This window comes from Crocodylus porosus, unplaced genomic scaffold (genome assembly GCF_001723895.1).
Source record: "Crocodylus porosus isolate Cpor-Errol unplaced genomic scaffold, CroPor_comp1, whole genome shotgun sequence".
In the NCBI taxonomy this organism is placed as follows: domain Eukaryota; kingdom Metazoa; phylum Chordata; order Crocodylia; family Crocodylidae; genus Crocodylus; species Crocodylus porosus.
The window spans coordinates 11524143-11540442 of record NW_017728913.1 but is presented as its reverse complement, the minus strand read 5'-3'; the positions used below and the strand labels follow the sequence as shown (position 1 = coordinate 11540442).

At 39.8% G+C, this 16300-nt stretch overlaps 1 protein-coding gene across 1 annotated transcript in view; it reads right to left on the bottom strand.

Annotated features, from left to right (window-relative positions):
* Nucleotides 1-16300, bottom strand: part of MND1 (meiotic nuclear divisions 1) — a 67597-nt gene that overhangs the window by 41034 nt on the left and 10263 nt on the right. The window lies entirely within an intron of this gene.

The following is a 16300-nucleotide window of genomic DNA, read 5'->3' as shown; positions in this document are numbered from 1 at the left end:
GCAGCACTGGGAGGGGCTATGGGGGGGCCTTTAATTTTTATCACAGATTTTGGGTTTTTAAATGAGAATTTGCCATTTTTAATCAAAGAAAAACAGGATCCCTGCTTATAACAAAAGAAAAAGGATTCCTGCCCAAGTATAAAACTAGAGACAAGATGGGAATAGACAGGAAAATATAAGGAAATACTGAGACAACAATGGTTCACACAGTAGGAAGTTATGTCAACAAGCCATTGACCAAACAGAAATTTCTGCCTCTTACAGAGAAAAAAGAAAAATAGGAGACAAGCTGAAATGGGAAAGAAAGTCACATCTAATTTGTCAGCTTGCCCCTGTACGGAAAGGGAGGGGAGGCCAGAAAGGTATCAGGAATGAGTTAAAAGTGGCAGAAGGGCAGTTAGGATTGATGCCGTAGGATTCAGTTACATCACAGAATGAACACTGCCCAGAACGGAAGGAATGGAGAATGAATGGTAATGTGACTTTCACCAGAGGCACCCTGAAATGTGAAAACTAGAACAGAGCCAAATGGCATTGCTGGTAAACAAAGACACAACTTTTAATGAGAGGGAGGTACAAAAAGCAGATGAGAATCAAGATCAACCAACCACCATATCAAGGGGAGAGTGCAGTACAGCTAGTAGAAAGAAGGCAGGACAGACAAGACGGTACAATACAGAAGACAGGAGCGTAGGAAAAGAGCTCTGGGTGAATGGCAGATAGACAAAATTACAGAGTCAAAAAGAAAAACTGTTTGAAAAAATGCTGTGATGGTATGATGGCAGCAGGACACCTGCTGGTAGGAGAGAGGAAAGAAACAAGCTTTGACTCCCTGAGCAAGCCTTATCTTTTCAGCAATGGTGGTATCTGCCGGCTTCACCTCATTGCTGCTTACTCACTCCTGTGTCTCACCCACACCTTCTCCCCATGCACTGGTGCAGTTGCACCCTCCTTTGATTCCTGCTTCACCCAAACTTTAAAATGAACTGCCTGGAAGGGGCAGCAGCCTTTCTATTCATGCAGTGCTAGGAGAGTCAATTGACTTTGTGGCTCATTATCATTATCATGCTATTATTATCATTCACTTCATGGCTCATTATCCTGTTAATCTCTCTCCACACCACAGGTGTTAAAGCCCTCTATCTTTTTTTAATGGTCCTGATGCTTCACTATTCAAACTTCTGCAGCTTTGATCTCTGTTGGCTACCCCTGATAGCAGAGCTGTGAAATAAGAGAGATGTTAACTGTTTTAGCTAAAAACCTTAACTCAGGTGTGGTAATATTAACTCAGGTGTAGAATGGCTAATGGTGAAGTATTGGAGGCACTGTCAAAATGCTCAACCAGACTAGATTTTTCTTTTAAATCTGAGCAAAAGATGCACAATTAACTGTAATGACTACAAAGCTAGTAATACACATCATTTTACTCTTTTGCCTAGTTTGTTGGGTTTTTTAACTTTATATATACTCTAGAAATTACTGCACATTCCAATTTCTATTTTTGCTTTGATTTTAAGATGAATAATATAGTGCTAGCTCCTTACCATATTAGTAATGCTTCTAGTTTTTCTTTAACTGGAGAGAAATATATGTTGTGTTAGCTGCGATGATGTTCCACACTATGTGCAACCCCTTTCAAAATCAGGATCTACCCATGGCTTTGAGAATATCAGTAGAAAAATTTTAAATTAGGGGCCAGTGGGGGTCAGAAAGCTGTCTAAAAGATATTTTAAGTTTTAGATTTGTTTTCCTTTTCAATGAAGTTTCACTTCAGAGATAATGCCTGTATTTACAAAGTATGGGAGAAGTGTATGACCAGACCTTGAAATTAATTGAATGATCTGGCATCTATGAAAGAGAACAACAAACATTTTTTTTAAACAATTTGTAACTGCTTTACCATGGGCTGCCACTAGGCTTACCCCTAGTTACTCAGGCTATGGACAGAAATTATTCATAAAGCAGTGTCAGTGAAACCAGTATCAGAAACCAGTTCAAATCTGTAACACAATAGTATTCCAGTGCCCATAAACCACTTTCAAAATGGCCAAAACTGGTTTAGGATAGACCTGGATGGAGGTAGTATCAGACTTAACTGATTTAGGTTAAGTTGGTTTATTGAACTTCTGTCCCAAATCCCCTCCAGTTTCAAGTTAACTCACAGTCCCTCCGCATTCCAGGATATTTTGCACCACCCCCACAAGCTCCACCCCCTCACAAGATGGACAAGTTAGCTTTGGCCAAGCTGTTTGCTCCAGCTAAACAGGAAGGCATGCGCCAGCACCCGCCAGCATTTAGCCTGAGCCACTGCAGGCATGTGGCTGCATTTCCGGAATCACAAGTGAATGTCTGTTCACTTACTTATTGGTTCAATCTATGCAATTTAAACTAACCCGAAAAGACAAAATCAGTTCAGCCTCAGACTTTTTGACTGTCTGTACTTAGCCTCAGTAGTTGAGTCAGAAGTTCAATAAAGGAATACCAACCCTCAGAAATGTTGGAATGATTAATCAGATCACATTTGTACAATGCCTTTTAGCAAAAGTGTTAATATTAGTATCACTGCCTGCTTCTGGTTCTGTTTGTAATAAAGAATGAAGCATAAACAGATACACAAGATTTACAATACATTAGTATCATTGCTAAGATGTCATTTTCTTAATCCACTAATAAGTACACTGAATGTAAATATTTATGCATTTCCTCAAACCGCAAACTCCCTAAAATCTGCCTCAATACATGCATTACCTTATATTTCCTTGTTTTCTGGAAAAATAGTAACATTTTCTTGGCTAATTCCTTCAAGTTCCCAGCTTCTCAACCAGTCTAACCAATAGCTTACCAACCATACTACTTGCCTTCCTATCACATTAAATTTCTTCAGATGTGCCATAAGCATGCAAACACAGACTCTAGTATGTATATTGGACAGGATTCAAACCAAGGTCCCATATGCCAATTACCAAAAGCATTCACAGATATTATACTGGTCTTTAAGAGAAATACTATCATACTCTATTTAATTTCAGACAAGAAGCCTAACTTAACCAAAACCAGTACCCATATACTACCACAGGGGGTGTGAGTAGATCACAGTAGGGTGACAAATGTGCTGCAATTTCCATCCCAACCTTCTTTTTTGGTTACTTTTCACTTAAGTCAAATGAATTCCTTCTGCACTGAATGTATCCACGCTTTGCCTCAGTCCAGAGAGTAAGGTTTGTTTGTTTTTTGGCTCAAAAAGGCAGTTCAACTATTTTTTAGTTATGCATACTTAAAAACATACATTCTTCTCTGTATTAAACATCACTCACCACTGAAGAGATTAGACAAAATGGAACTGATAGAAAGAATGGTGTGTGTGCGTGTGTGTTGTAGGGGGGAGCCTTTTACATCACTTTTCTTCCACCACTTTTTTTTTTGTTTTACTTTATGCACTAACTCATAAAGAACAGCTGACAAGCAGTTTAACAAAGTAGAGAAATTAAGCATATAATGTACTGAAGAACAGAATACAATGCAACTCATGAAAGAACAGTAAAAACAGACCTGTACACCTATACTTTGCCTGTACTAAAACAAGGAATATACAACATAAAAAATACTCTACAACTGCTATTGACTAAAGTGCTAAGTTTATTAAGGAATAAATCAGTCTGCTGATCAAGCTAGTCTATAGATCTGGTTTCTATAGAACAGAATTACATTTAGCTGCAAACTTAGAAGAAAAAGTCGAATACAATTATATATATATATATATATATATATAGCTCCATTCACACTTGCTGGACAGAACATAGCATAAAAAGCCTGACATCTTAAGTTCCCTAGCTAATTACATTACCAGAAAACTCGTAAGTGAAACACAGTACAACTATAATAAACTATACCAGACATTGGAGTTGCTCTGCTCTCCTGAGATGATTGATTCTAAAGACATCATTCACCAAGTGCCATCTGTATACACAACACTATGCAATCAGGGAATTGCACCCAGTCAGAGTGTACCAGGTACAAAACAGGACAGTTTTGGTGAAGCACAGAAAGAGGGAACATTTCTGCTATATATCACAGGGTCACAGACTTAATTAGGGCTTGTTTTCAAGAACTTCAGAAAGAGGAAGGTAAAGGATGAACTAACTGAGATGTTCCAAGCCTGTACAGAAGTATGGAAGGAGCAATGAAGCTCGGTGCAAACAAAGGAGTCAAACAAACAAAGGGGGAGAGGGTTATAATGAGGATAGAAGTAAAAGCAGGAACAAAGAATTTTAAATCCAGAAGGTGAAAAGAAATGCAGATAATACTTTCATAGGAGATCTCAAAAGTGGTGGTACAGACACTGGAAGAATGGAGAAAGTCCAGCCTCACCACATTTCTACACTCACACTTGAAATCTCTTCTCCTTTCAGTACTACACATAATTTTATTGAGAGGTTGGGGGGGTGGGAAGGGAGACAGGACCATCCCTAGGGGAAGGGTGGGGACAACTGGGGCGACCACCCCAAGGCCCACGCAGCCGGGCAGAGTGGCCACAGCCCCTCCTGCAGGGCCCACCTAGTGCTGGTGACTCCATGCTGCTGCCAGCTTCTTACTGGTGACTCTAAACTCACCACCCTACCCCTCACCCCTGCTGCCGGCTTCTTCACATCCAGGCCCCACACAGGCTGATTTTCCCTGGGCCCCACACCCTGCTAGGATCGTCTCTGGAGGGAGACACTGTTCAGTGCAAAAGCTTCCTCTTAGCCAGTTATCTCTTCTATGATAAAATTGACAAGTATTTGACTTCACACAATATTTTAAACTACTTTAAAAACCAAAGAGGAAAAAAAGTCAACTGAACTTTTGCAAAAGCTTCAAAGTAAAGTGCTCTTATACCATGGCTACTTGAAGTGAAAGGCTACCCTATTTACTCAGTTCTAAGATGAGGTTTCTTTCCCTGATTTAACGTGGAGGGAAAAGGCCATCATCCTAGAATCAAATAAGAGGTTGGGGGTGGGGGGAGGCAATCTCTTGTCACCCTCTCCCCCCATCCCTGCCTGCATACCCTTGGCTCCAGTGCTGGTAGGCTGCAACCTGGGGCATGAAGTACACAGCCTGGCCCATTAAGAGAAGCGATAGGAGCAGCAGCAACTTACCACCATTGCTGCTATGGAGCGGGAATGGAGCCTGCCAGTGCTGGAACAACCATGGGGGGGGGTGGGGAAGGAGGAACAGGAAAGAAGGAGTTGGGGCAGAAGTTGTGGGACAGATGCAGTGAAGGGGCAGATAGAAGGGCCAAGGCAACTGACCTCTCTCCACTGCCTCCCCCATTGCCTGCCTTCCTGCCAATGCTTTCGCCTCTGCAGTGGGGGGGGGGGGGTGAGTTTAAGATGCATTTATAAATTTTCTATGTACAGAATCTAATTATTGAGCGGGGAAAATCGCCTTAAATTCAGGGTTGTCTTGGATTTGGGAAAATGTAGTAGTTTGCTTTTCTTAGCGATCATTTTCCATGAATAGGGACCTACCTACTTTGTAGGGGCTACCCCCACCCAATTTTATGGGCAAAACAAAGGCCAGGGCACCCATTTTGCAGGCAGAGTATGGCGCCCCACCCCTCACTGCTGATTGGCTGTCGGTGTTGTCATGTGTCCCCACCCCTTGCTGCCGATTGGCTGTGAGGGATGTCTGCCATGCAGTCCCACTCCTCACTGGCCATTGGTGGAAAGGGGCAAGGCCACATGCCAGACAGCCATTGCAGGCAATCAGCGGTGGGGGGAGGAAGAGGGTGGCAGCCATCTTACTGGCAGCCCTTTGAATGGATAGCCCCTCCCCAACTTCCCTATCCCTATGGGAACCAGCATTTTATTTTTGGTACTTTTTTCCCTCTGCAGATTTATGGGCATTGCCCAGAATCCACAACATTGTGAATTCAAGTAGGTCCCTATCTATGAATCATGACATTGATTTTAAAATAGGACATGGTGTACTTTTTCTATGGTTCTTTTTTATTATTATTATTAGCTGAACAATTAGTCTACAACCATATAGTTCAATTATTAAAAAATAAGCATTCTAGATGATTTTCAAGGTATAATTAACTAAATTTAAACACACACCTATTTTGGTCTTAGATGCTTATGCTTGATGTTTCAAATACATCAGCAAAGAATCAGGGAATCAAATGCAGCCAAGAGGGAGTAACATGATGAAGACATCAAACTATTTATTTTCATGCTCTTTTCAATGGTTCTTAATTAGATTTTTACAATATTATGCTTTCACTTAAAAACTTATGTTCCTAATAGCTCCTAAAGAAGTAAATATCATGCCCCTTAAATATATACATATATGTATGTAGATTGCCTAAATATACTGTATTTCTTATACCTGCTATTTCCCTCATACATTGATCAGTAGTTAGAAGTGTCTGCTTTTCCATTATCAGCAACCACTGAGTTAAGGAATGCCAAATTCAGTAAGAATTTAATAGGCATTAGTGAAAAGATGAAATATCAAACAGTAAGTTTGGAGACTCCGACTTAAAATAGCACAGGATTAAGAAAAGAAACACCAAGGTAATTAACAGAACTGAAAATACTGTCATGGAAAATAATGAACCTATAATGAGATACTTGAGTTAGTATGAGTTCCTGAATGAGAAGGTATCTTTGCAAGAAACACAATCAGACAAATATATTTCTGACTCCTTTTACAATGTCTGACAAAGCATTGCCACGGCAATAAAAAAGGAAGCTAAAATTAAGTTCCCAACTCCATCAATGGCCTATTTGTCCACAGTACTGTGTACAAATGAGCTTCTTTTGAAGTCAAGGTAAGAAGTACTGTGGAAATTCAAGCCACTTATTCAGACATCAAACTGGGTTTGAGGAATAAAATATTAGGTATTTATTTTTTTGAAAACTGACTGATCTGTTCCTCACTCCAATACAAAAAACACTCACAGTGCTACCTACACTCCAATACTTGTAATGAATTGAGCTGAATTTAGCTGATGGAACAAGAATTGAGCTTTGTTTAGCTGATGAAATGAGATTACCTTTAAAAATTGAGTTAGAATTATAAACTAGTCTGCTTCTGCACATTGATCAGATATCACTATAGCATCTAATGACTGAAAAAAGTCTTATTACCATGTGGCTTTGTCTGTAAATATTGAAGGATTACTTTAGATCCGAGACTTGTCCTTTATGAGCTTTGTTTCTGGATACAGAAAAACAGAGAATACATCATCTGCAGATAAAATCATCAATGTGTTTGTACATAACAGGCACTTCTAATTATCCTAGCATTAATGTTATTTTCTGCTCTCCAGTTTCTTTAACAGACAATGGTGATACTAAATTGTTTCAAAGCTATTTCATGTACATAAAAAGGAAGTACACTTAGTTTTGCCAACTGATTATTTTTGCCAATACTTAAGCTATCAATGGTTCTTCAGATTTTATTATTATTAGCATTATTTAAAATCAACAATGTAATAGTTTTAAGCACAAAACAATAGAGCCAAAAATTATTATTTAACTGCTTTCAAAGTTGGTATGGCTCGTTAGGCCTTAAGGACACGTGGCTTGCTAATTAAAACCCCAGTATGTCAAATCAACCTAAACAAAAACTAAGAATGAGCAGAAATTCCTCACTCCAGCATACAACTGCAAGAAATCTTAAAGATCTGAAACAGCAAACCAGAAGCAATCATGCACATTTGACTAAATGATGTGAGCTTTTAAAATGTGGAACATTTCAAAACCATGTGTTCCTCTTTTTCTTTAGTGCATAATTAAGAATTTATTAGACTGTGAATGAACAAGTGGGGCTTGATAGTTACCAAGTCTGAGAACAGCAGGAAATATGTTACAAAAAAGTCTTTTAAAGAGTCCTTTGACAAATTTTACCTAAAGAGCTCTTCAGTGATTGCTATTTCTAACCAGCTAGGACACATACTAACAAAAGTTTCAGGGACAAGGCACAGACAGTCCCTGGAGCTGTAATGTATTACTCGGAGAACATCTGATATATAGTTATGTCCTGCATTCAATTTCTGTTTAAAGAGATCAAAAAAAATTCAAGGCATTATTTCAAAGACTGAATATATAACCTGTCCAAATTTTACATTTAACTGTATTAAAAAAATCCCAGGGTGCAATGAACATACCAAATAAATTTAAGAGATTTGACAGGGGTCTTTCACATCTGTTATCCCATGTCATACTGTTTTAATAAACTAAAATGAATAATCAGACAACACAGTCACCTCCAATTCTAAATAGAAGATGGAGACTATAATGGAAATAATGCAGGTAAGCTTCTGAATAAAGCACAATTATAATTTCAATATGATTACTAAGAGATCCAGATCCTTATTTAGAAACAGCTTTAGCTTCCCTTACTTGCACTGGTGTATGTAGTCCATGGATGCCCAACTCATCTGTCTCTGCAGGCTGGATGAGTAGCATGGAGCCTATCCATTGGCTGGATGAGTGGTGTGTGGATCCACCAGCTAGATTGGGATGACAGAGTTACCTGCCACCCACCTGCTGGATCCAGATTTGTGGTGCCCATACAGTCTACAACCCATGCAGCACAGAATGGCCAGGGGGAAGAAGGCAGACAAGGGTTTTTGGGTAAATCCAGTATCTTTTATTAGACCAACTCAAATAGTTAGAAAAATTCTTCTTAGCAAGCTTTCGTGCACAAACACCCTTCATCAGACTGAGAAAGCATCTGCATGGTCTGCGCTCTTCCTGGATAGAGTGGTAAAGTGGATGGTACTGGCCAGTACTGACCTCTGGCTGTTTTATCACTCCATCCATCTCGTGACGCTTCCTCAGCCTGCCAAAGAGTGTTTGTGCCCGAAAGCTTGCAAAGGATTTTTCTAACTATTTGAGTTGGTCTAATAAAAGATATCAGATTTACCCAAAGAACATTGTTTGCTTATGTTCTTAGACCAACACAGCTACAACCTACGCCCCTGAAACAGGTGAGGAAAGGCATTCAGCACAGGTTCTGGACAGGCCAGATCAGGCTAGAGCAGATGCTGAGTATATGCCCTGCACATGGAGTTGGTCTGTTGTGTGCTGCATGTTATCTGTGGAGCCCAAGACTGGATGATGGGCCCGCAGGCTATATCTTTGATGCCCCTTGTACAGTCCACAAGCAACTCTGGTAGTTGGTTAGATTTTATTAACTGACAGATAACTAGACTGCCCATGTATTAAAGCACTAAACTACAAATGTGGGCGAGAATCTAACCCCAGTAAGTTTCCTTACAACCTGCTCAAAAACTGAAATGATATCCAAAGGATTTTTGCCGTAACTTCAACACCAGAAGGATCACATGCATGTTTTTACAAGTAAATCAAAAGAAATACAGGCAGCCTTTGACTTGCAACATTTTGAGTTACAACGTTTCGCACTTACAACTTTTATAAACTGACACCTTATTTCAACTTTCTGACGTCAGTTTCGACTTTACAATGCTTGATCTGACGTGATGCCACACCAGTGAACAAGTTCGCTGCATCGCCCATGTACCTGGAGAACATCTGTCCAAACTTCCTTGGACACTTACTTTAAGAAAGCAGACAAGACTCCAGAAAAACCTGCAGCCAAGACTCCTGAGAAGACTCCAGCCAAGAATCCTTCAAAAAGTTCAACCAAGAGCCCTTCAAAATATCCAGTCACCTCCAAGAAGTCCTTCCAAATCAATATGATTGTTATTCACAATATAAATGCATTAATGTAGCTATATTATTCATCTATAATTGACTGAGTACAAAATTCCGGGTTATTTTTGGTGAAAATAGGGTATTGGACCTTTGTTCAGGAACCAATCCCCATTTATAATGTAGTTTCCTATGGGAAAAATTGGATCTGAGTTACAGTGTTTCAACTTGAGACATGGTTTTCAGGAACCAATTGTGTCTTAAGTCTGAGGACTGTCTGTATCGCACTCTGAAAACTATCTTGCACTTAAAAGTGAGATGCCATTTCCTTAAGAATTCTGAATTTAGCTTCATATCATGATAGCTATGGCATTCCCTACTAGCCATTCTTAAAAATGTAATATATTCAGAATAATTTTAAACTCCTGGGTTTTAAAATATAAACATTCAAATGGTAAAAAAAATGGAAAGGAACAAATCAGGCTTTCAAACAACCCTTTCAGCATCTTCTCAAAACTGCTCCAAGACAGCAACCACACAAGATTTGATGATCCATATTAACTGGCAGCCAAGATAAGATACATACTGTGAGGTATGTTTATAAGCATTTATATTACACTGATTCTCAGTTGTTCACTTTACAACCATACCATATTTGCTCCACTGTTTATCTTTTGTCCCTAGGGGGTTCAGGTTAATCATTTATAGGATTATAGACCAGCAGGCTTTTCTTTGAAAAGTGGCTGAAAACCAGGAGGAGCTATTCTAGTTACCTTTGTTAGGAGAGTGACTGCACATAAAAGGAAAGTCATCAGAAGAGGGTTCCAAGAGACTGAAGTCACTTAGCAGGCCTCTCATCAATGGGACAGAAACATCCAGGGAAGCAGAGGATATAGGAGACAGACAACTAAGCAGGGTATCCACAAGACTGCAGTGAGAAGAGTAACCCAAGTTGTAGGGAAGTGTGTGAAAAAGACTATCATATACTGATTAAATGGGATCCCACCAGGGACAGAATACATTATGCTGAAACCAATACTAAAAAAACAACTTTTCAGCCATCAGATATTCTCCCTGTTCCCTGGAAGAGCCAGGTCTCAAAAACAGAACTTGAGATAACTTCACATTTATTTTTTTAATATAAGCAATTCCAAATGTACACATTACAAATATTATTTGAAGTAGGATTGATAGACACGCCTAGTTTTAGAAGACAGTACTTGAATGATATTACATATTCACAAACTTCATAAATACAGTTAAAAAAGAAAAAAAACAAGCATTTAATGTTTCTAAGCACTTTACATCTTAATGGGAAGAATGAGAATCTTGTGCATAAAAATGACAGATGAGGAGCAGGAAAAAACCTTAAGACTGCAGAGGGTATTGTTGTTATTACAATTATCTAACTTGTGGAGACACATGCCAATATTGTTACCTTGCATCAAGTATACTACGTAAGGGTATTCCAAGACATTGCTTTGTATAATAAAGTTATTGGCTAAAACTATGAACAATAAGGACATATAACATTTTGGGTAGTTACTAATAATGTACCAAAAACAAGGTACACAGGATCTTGGAAGGCCAAGTGGTTTAAGCATCTGCCAAGTAACTTAACTGTAGCTCTTTAAGGCAGAAGGCCACTCCTAAACTAACTAGCAAAGTCTGAAGAACTTCAATATTCAGTGAAATTTCAGAATTTTGTCAAATGCACAGCCACATGCTAAGCCCACTTGCACATAGCAGTGTTAAATCAAGGCAGTCACTGTTGTAGTGTACCAGACCTTCAAAGCAGTCCTTAACTGTCTCAGGTGCCTAAATGCAGCAGGCACTCATTTTCACTCAAAACACAGCAAGGGAAAGAAGCATCTACCCGATACCCTAGTAGTTAGAGCACTTACCCAGGAAGTCTGAGACCTGGGTACTAGGCCCTCCTCAGCCTGTGGGAATTCAAACCCACGTCTTTCACTTCCAATATAACTGAGCTAGCCACCGAGCTATAGTGGCTGGGGTCACCCTTTACCCTCCCTGTTGAAAACCAAGAACTGTGCAGGAAGTACTACAAAATTCACAGAGACAAGTTAAAGGAAGCAGAACTCTAGTCCATTGACAAGGGGGAGATCCAGGTATTGGTCCCTGCTCCCAGCATTATTTCTGTTTTTTACCCAATAATCAATTCAGGACTCAGTGAACCCCCAAAATGTCCTTATGCCCACTGGTCTTCTCTTTAGTAGTCACAGGCAGCGAAAGCCTCCTAAGTACTACAGCGAAGCCCTACGAAGCTCTAGGGAGCAATAGCCCCCTCTCACAGAACTCTGTTCAGCACCAGCACACAGTTAAAAAATGACATAGTTAACACCTGTCTCCTACAACTCTAACTGGTTGTTGGAGTGGGGGGTGAGGGAGCGGTGCAAAAAAGAGCTCAGGAAACTCCTCTAGTCCTTTCCCAAGGACTGCTGCTTATAAACCCTATACTGGGACATAGAGAGTAAAGTATGAAGCTCCTCCAACTGTCTTGTCCCACAAACTCCTGTGACTTCCTAACTGCATTCAGGGGTTCCAGGAAAAGGACATACCTTCATACTCTCTAAATTAGCAGCAGCAGGTCTGCTACTGTTTCCAAGGCCCCGTCAGAAAGCGTGCATGGGAGCTGTATGCAGAATAGGGTTACCATATTTCCAGCAGCAAAAAAGAAGATACCTGGAGGGGGGAGGGGAAGGGGGAGAGGCATATGGTGGGGGGGGTTGGCCAGTGACATGCCTGTACCCTGTCTCGGCCCCTTGCTCCCAAGCCCCTGCTCCCCCAGCCCTGCTAGTTCCCCTCACTCCCAACCTGTAGCCCCTGCCACCCCAGTGCTTCTCACTCCCAACCCACAGCCCCCTGCCCCCCAGTCCTGCTGGTGCCCCTCACTCCTGACCCACAGCCCCCTGTCCCGCTGCCCAAGCAACACACGCACAGACACCCACACACATATGCAGTCACAAAACACAGTGTCTCTTTACCTGGCTGGCCAGGGCCCACATGGGGAACACATGACCCCCGACAGCCAATCAACTTGCCCGCTGCTCTCAGTTGTACGCAGCCAGCTTGAGAGCGCAGAGGGAACAGCAAAAAAACCTGGACATTTGCTCTTATTTTAATAACCCACCCAGACACAGCACAGCGGGCCAAAGAAGAGGACATATCCGGGAAAACCCGGACATATAGTAACCTAAGAATAGCACTTCATAGCAATATTATCATTGCAGTATGAAACGTGTGCAATTTACCACCTATGAGACTATAAGCAAAACATGAAAAGCCAACAGACTGGGGAAACAACTGTTGAGTTATTTATTTTCTCCAACTTAAAAGTTGTAGATAACATCTAAGCTTACTAGGATATAAAAGGTCATTTTCAGACAGGAAGCATGAGTAACAGAGTGACAGTTTCCCTTCAACTTTGAAAAACTACTATTTCAAGCACTCACCTCTGGAAAACAACAGACCACATGCAGACAAATTATGAAACAAATTAAAAGTAACAGTATGATCTACAAAAGGTGATTCCCCCATTCTACAACAGAAGACATGTGGAGTCAAATTCATCACTCATGAAAAAAAACCCAACCCCACAGTACTAAGTCTTCAATGAAGTTGCATCAAGGATGATTTTAGCCTCCCCTTTGTTAAAATAAAACTGAACAAGGCTAACAACAGAATGGAAACTGGCCTATAATACAAGGGAAAGGACTGAAAGAGGATTAAACAAAAATCTATAGCGATCATCACAGATGTAATTTAGAGAATTGTCACCACCAGCTTGGTCAAGTTGGTGGAGACAAATAGGCTCACTTGGTGCTAGTTACTCTGCAGGCTATTAAAGACCTGCTATAGAAACCATGCCATTAAAACGTTTGCTAATATTTTCACTTCATTGTGCTGCTTTGAAGAGAAACAATGGACCCATGGTAAGTTTTGGATCTGACAGAGTCCACTACAAAAGTCTCACAGACTTCGGCAGTGTCAAAATTGCAGTTCAGGTAGTGAGGCAGAAAACAAAGATCAGGCTGGGAAACCAAACAACACAACTCCAATAAAACAATGAAAAGAGAATAAACAAAAGTAACAAAGCAAATAAAAGAAGCCAACTCCTATAACACTTATTGCACAAACAAGATCACTGCCTAGTTTATATCATACAATAATAATGACATAAAGGGAGTTTTCACAAGAAAACAAAACACAAAGACATAATGAGAGTTGAAACATCCAAGAACAAGAGGCTTGTTTTCTTAATTGTGAATGGGTGAGTCAGACTCAATTTCTATTAAGCACCTGACTAATTCAGGGTGTGGTTACCTATTCACCAAAAGCCAGTTGTTAAACTGGCTTCTCTTGGTCTTGACTTCATTGAGATTGACAGGTGTATCACAGCCTAGCCTAGATATAACTAATTGTTCTACGTTTGCAATCAGAGAACATTTTACCATCTAGTAAAAAGGGTTCAGAGAAGTAGTATTTTTGTAATGCCACCTTTCTATTGTCAACAAAAAACACTTGTTATAGGATAATAAGAACCAAGAAGGAAGCAAGTCCACTTGTCTTTTTTTTCCGAAGAAGGTAATGGGGGTAACATTTCTAAGGAATCTCTCAGGTTTTTGCACACATCTTTTGTACTACTGTAATTTTTTTAATGAAAGTTATGCTAGTACCCACTACAAATATGCTTACACTGGTGCAGTATTTCTGTATGGGAGGGGAAATAACTACATTGATACAAAAACTATCTTTATACCAAAATAGGTAGATGCATGCTACTGAGGCTGTATTGCTTTAAGTATCCAGCAGTACAGTAAAAGCAGCACAATGTGAAATTAAGGACAAAGCTTTGGCGAGTCACAATGCCATCTAATCAGCCACTGCAGGACATTCCAAGGAAAATATGCATCAACAAGAGACAGACTTTAGTCAGAATTTATCTTTAAATTCATAAGACATGACCAGAGGGCAGAACAACAAATATCAATTTCTTTGTACAGCTAGCTGGCTAAATGCTCTTTTAACTAAATCATTTGAAGTCTGACTCATTACAAAAAACATCCAAAAACAAGTCATTTGCATTCAACAAGGCAGTTGTAATGGTGTGTTTGGGTGAACAAGACTGGGGTTTTGGCACAGTCATATAGTTGCTCAGTTGCTTATTTATGCTATGGCCAATTCCTGAACTGGCCAGTCTGTAGATCTCCCAAGTTGCCTTGTCTCAAATCTTGTTTGAATAGTCTAATGAGGTGGTGAACTTGTCCACTTTTACTAAGAATCCTAATTCCAAGTAGGTCAGTGCAAGGCAGCTAAGCTGATCTAGTGCCGCAGAGGAAAACCTCACTTTAGTGGTATCCGCATAAGGGTACTTCCATGCAACAAAAATGGACACATGTCCCCTTGTAGCAAATTCTCATGCCTATTTCAGGCTGCTGAAAAAAAATAGAACGTGTGGTAATATTTTTAGTCATATTGTACCTTTTCTTTGAAAATCTCACATCAGATGAGGTTGTTCCTAGGCTTTACAACATGAATGAGGCCTATGTAAGGGTACTGTTCATACTTTACATTTAGGCAAACTAAGCAATAAAATAAGAAACTCTAGCCGGGGATGGAGAAGCAGGGGAAAGAGACGAGCATTTCGACCCAGTTCTCGTGGAACAGCACAGTTGTTATACTGATGGCTTTCTTCCAACTCTGAAGCCATCTGTCTGCAATTGCCAATATGCAGAAACCTATACCGAGAAAAAAACCCCAATCCACTCAAGCAGACAATCCCTCCGTTCATTTTAACTTAAATTAAAACACAACAATACTAACTGCCTTAGAAGCCTACCATTAAGTCTTCTTAGGTACAAAAAGGATGAAGTGACTAAGAGGCCTGTAGCAATGTAGAACAGGGAGGATGAACAGAACTCCAAGAGGAATAAAAAAGCTGTTATGAAAACAAGAGAGGGAGGTAATAAAAACAACCATTTTAAGTACTGGAGATAAAAGAAAAGGAGCTACACAGTTGAAGAGGCACCACTCAGGCAGAGAGTACATCCCACAGTACTTAGAAGCAAAAGAATCTGAGACAGAAGCAAAAGAATCTGAGATCTCCAAAACAAGCACCTGTTTTTTAGTGAGCTTTCACATTTCAAAGATAAATTTGGGGGCTTTTTTAAAAAGAACAAATTAGATAAACCCGAATTGCTGTAACATGTACTACAGGTAAAAATGTAAAGCCTCTTTCTCTTTATTTCTCTCTAAACAGTATAGGTAGGGAAATCTTGCTATAACAGCAAAATATAATTAAGAATTCTGAAACTCACAGTTAAAAAATGTACTGGGTATTCTTCAGCAAAGGATATTAAAACAATTAAATTTCCCACACAGTGTTGTGAACAAAAACACTGCTTTATAGTTGGTATTTCAGATGAATTAATTAAAATGGTCCCCTGTGTCATCTGGTGCTTAGATGATTGCATTTATCTTGCAGACATCTTAAGACCATAACTGAAGACAAATCACTTTTCATTTCCTCCTGCTCAGGGTAAAGCCCCATTTTTTTCCACACTGGAAAAAATTTATCAATACTTCAATTTGTACTGGCAGTGTAAGAGCTATGG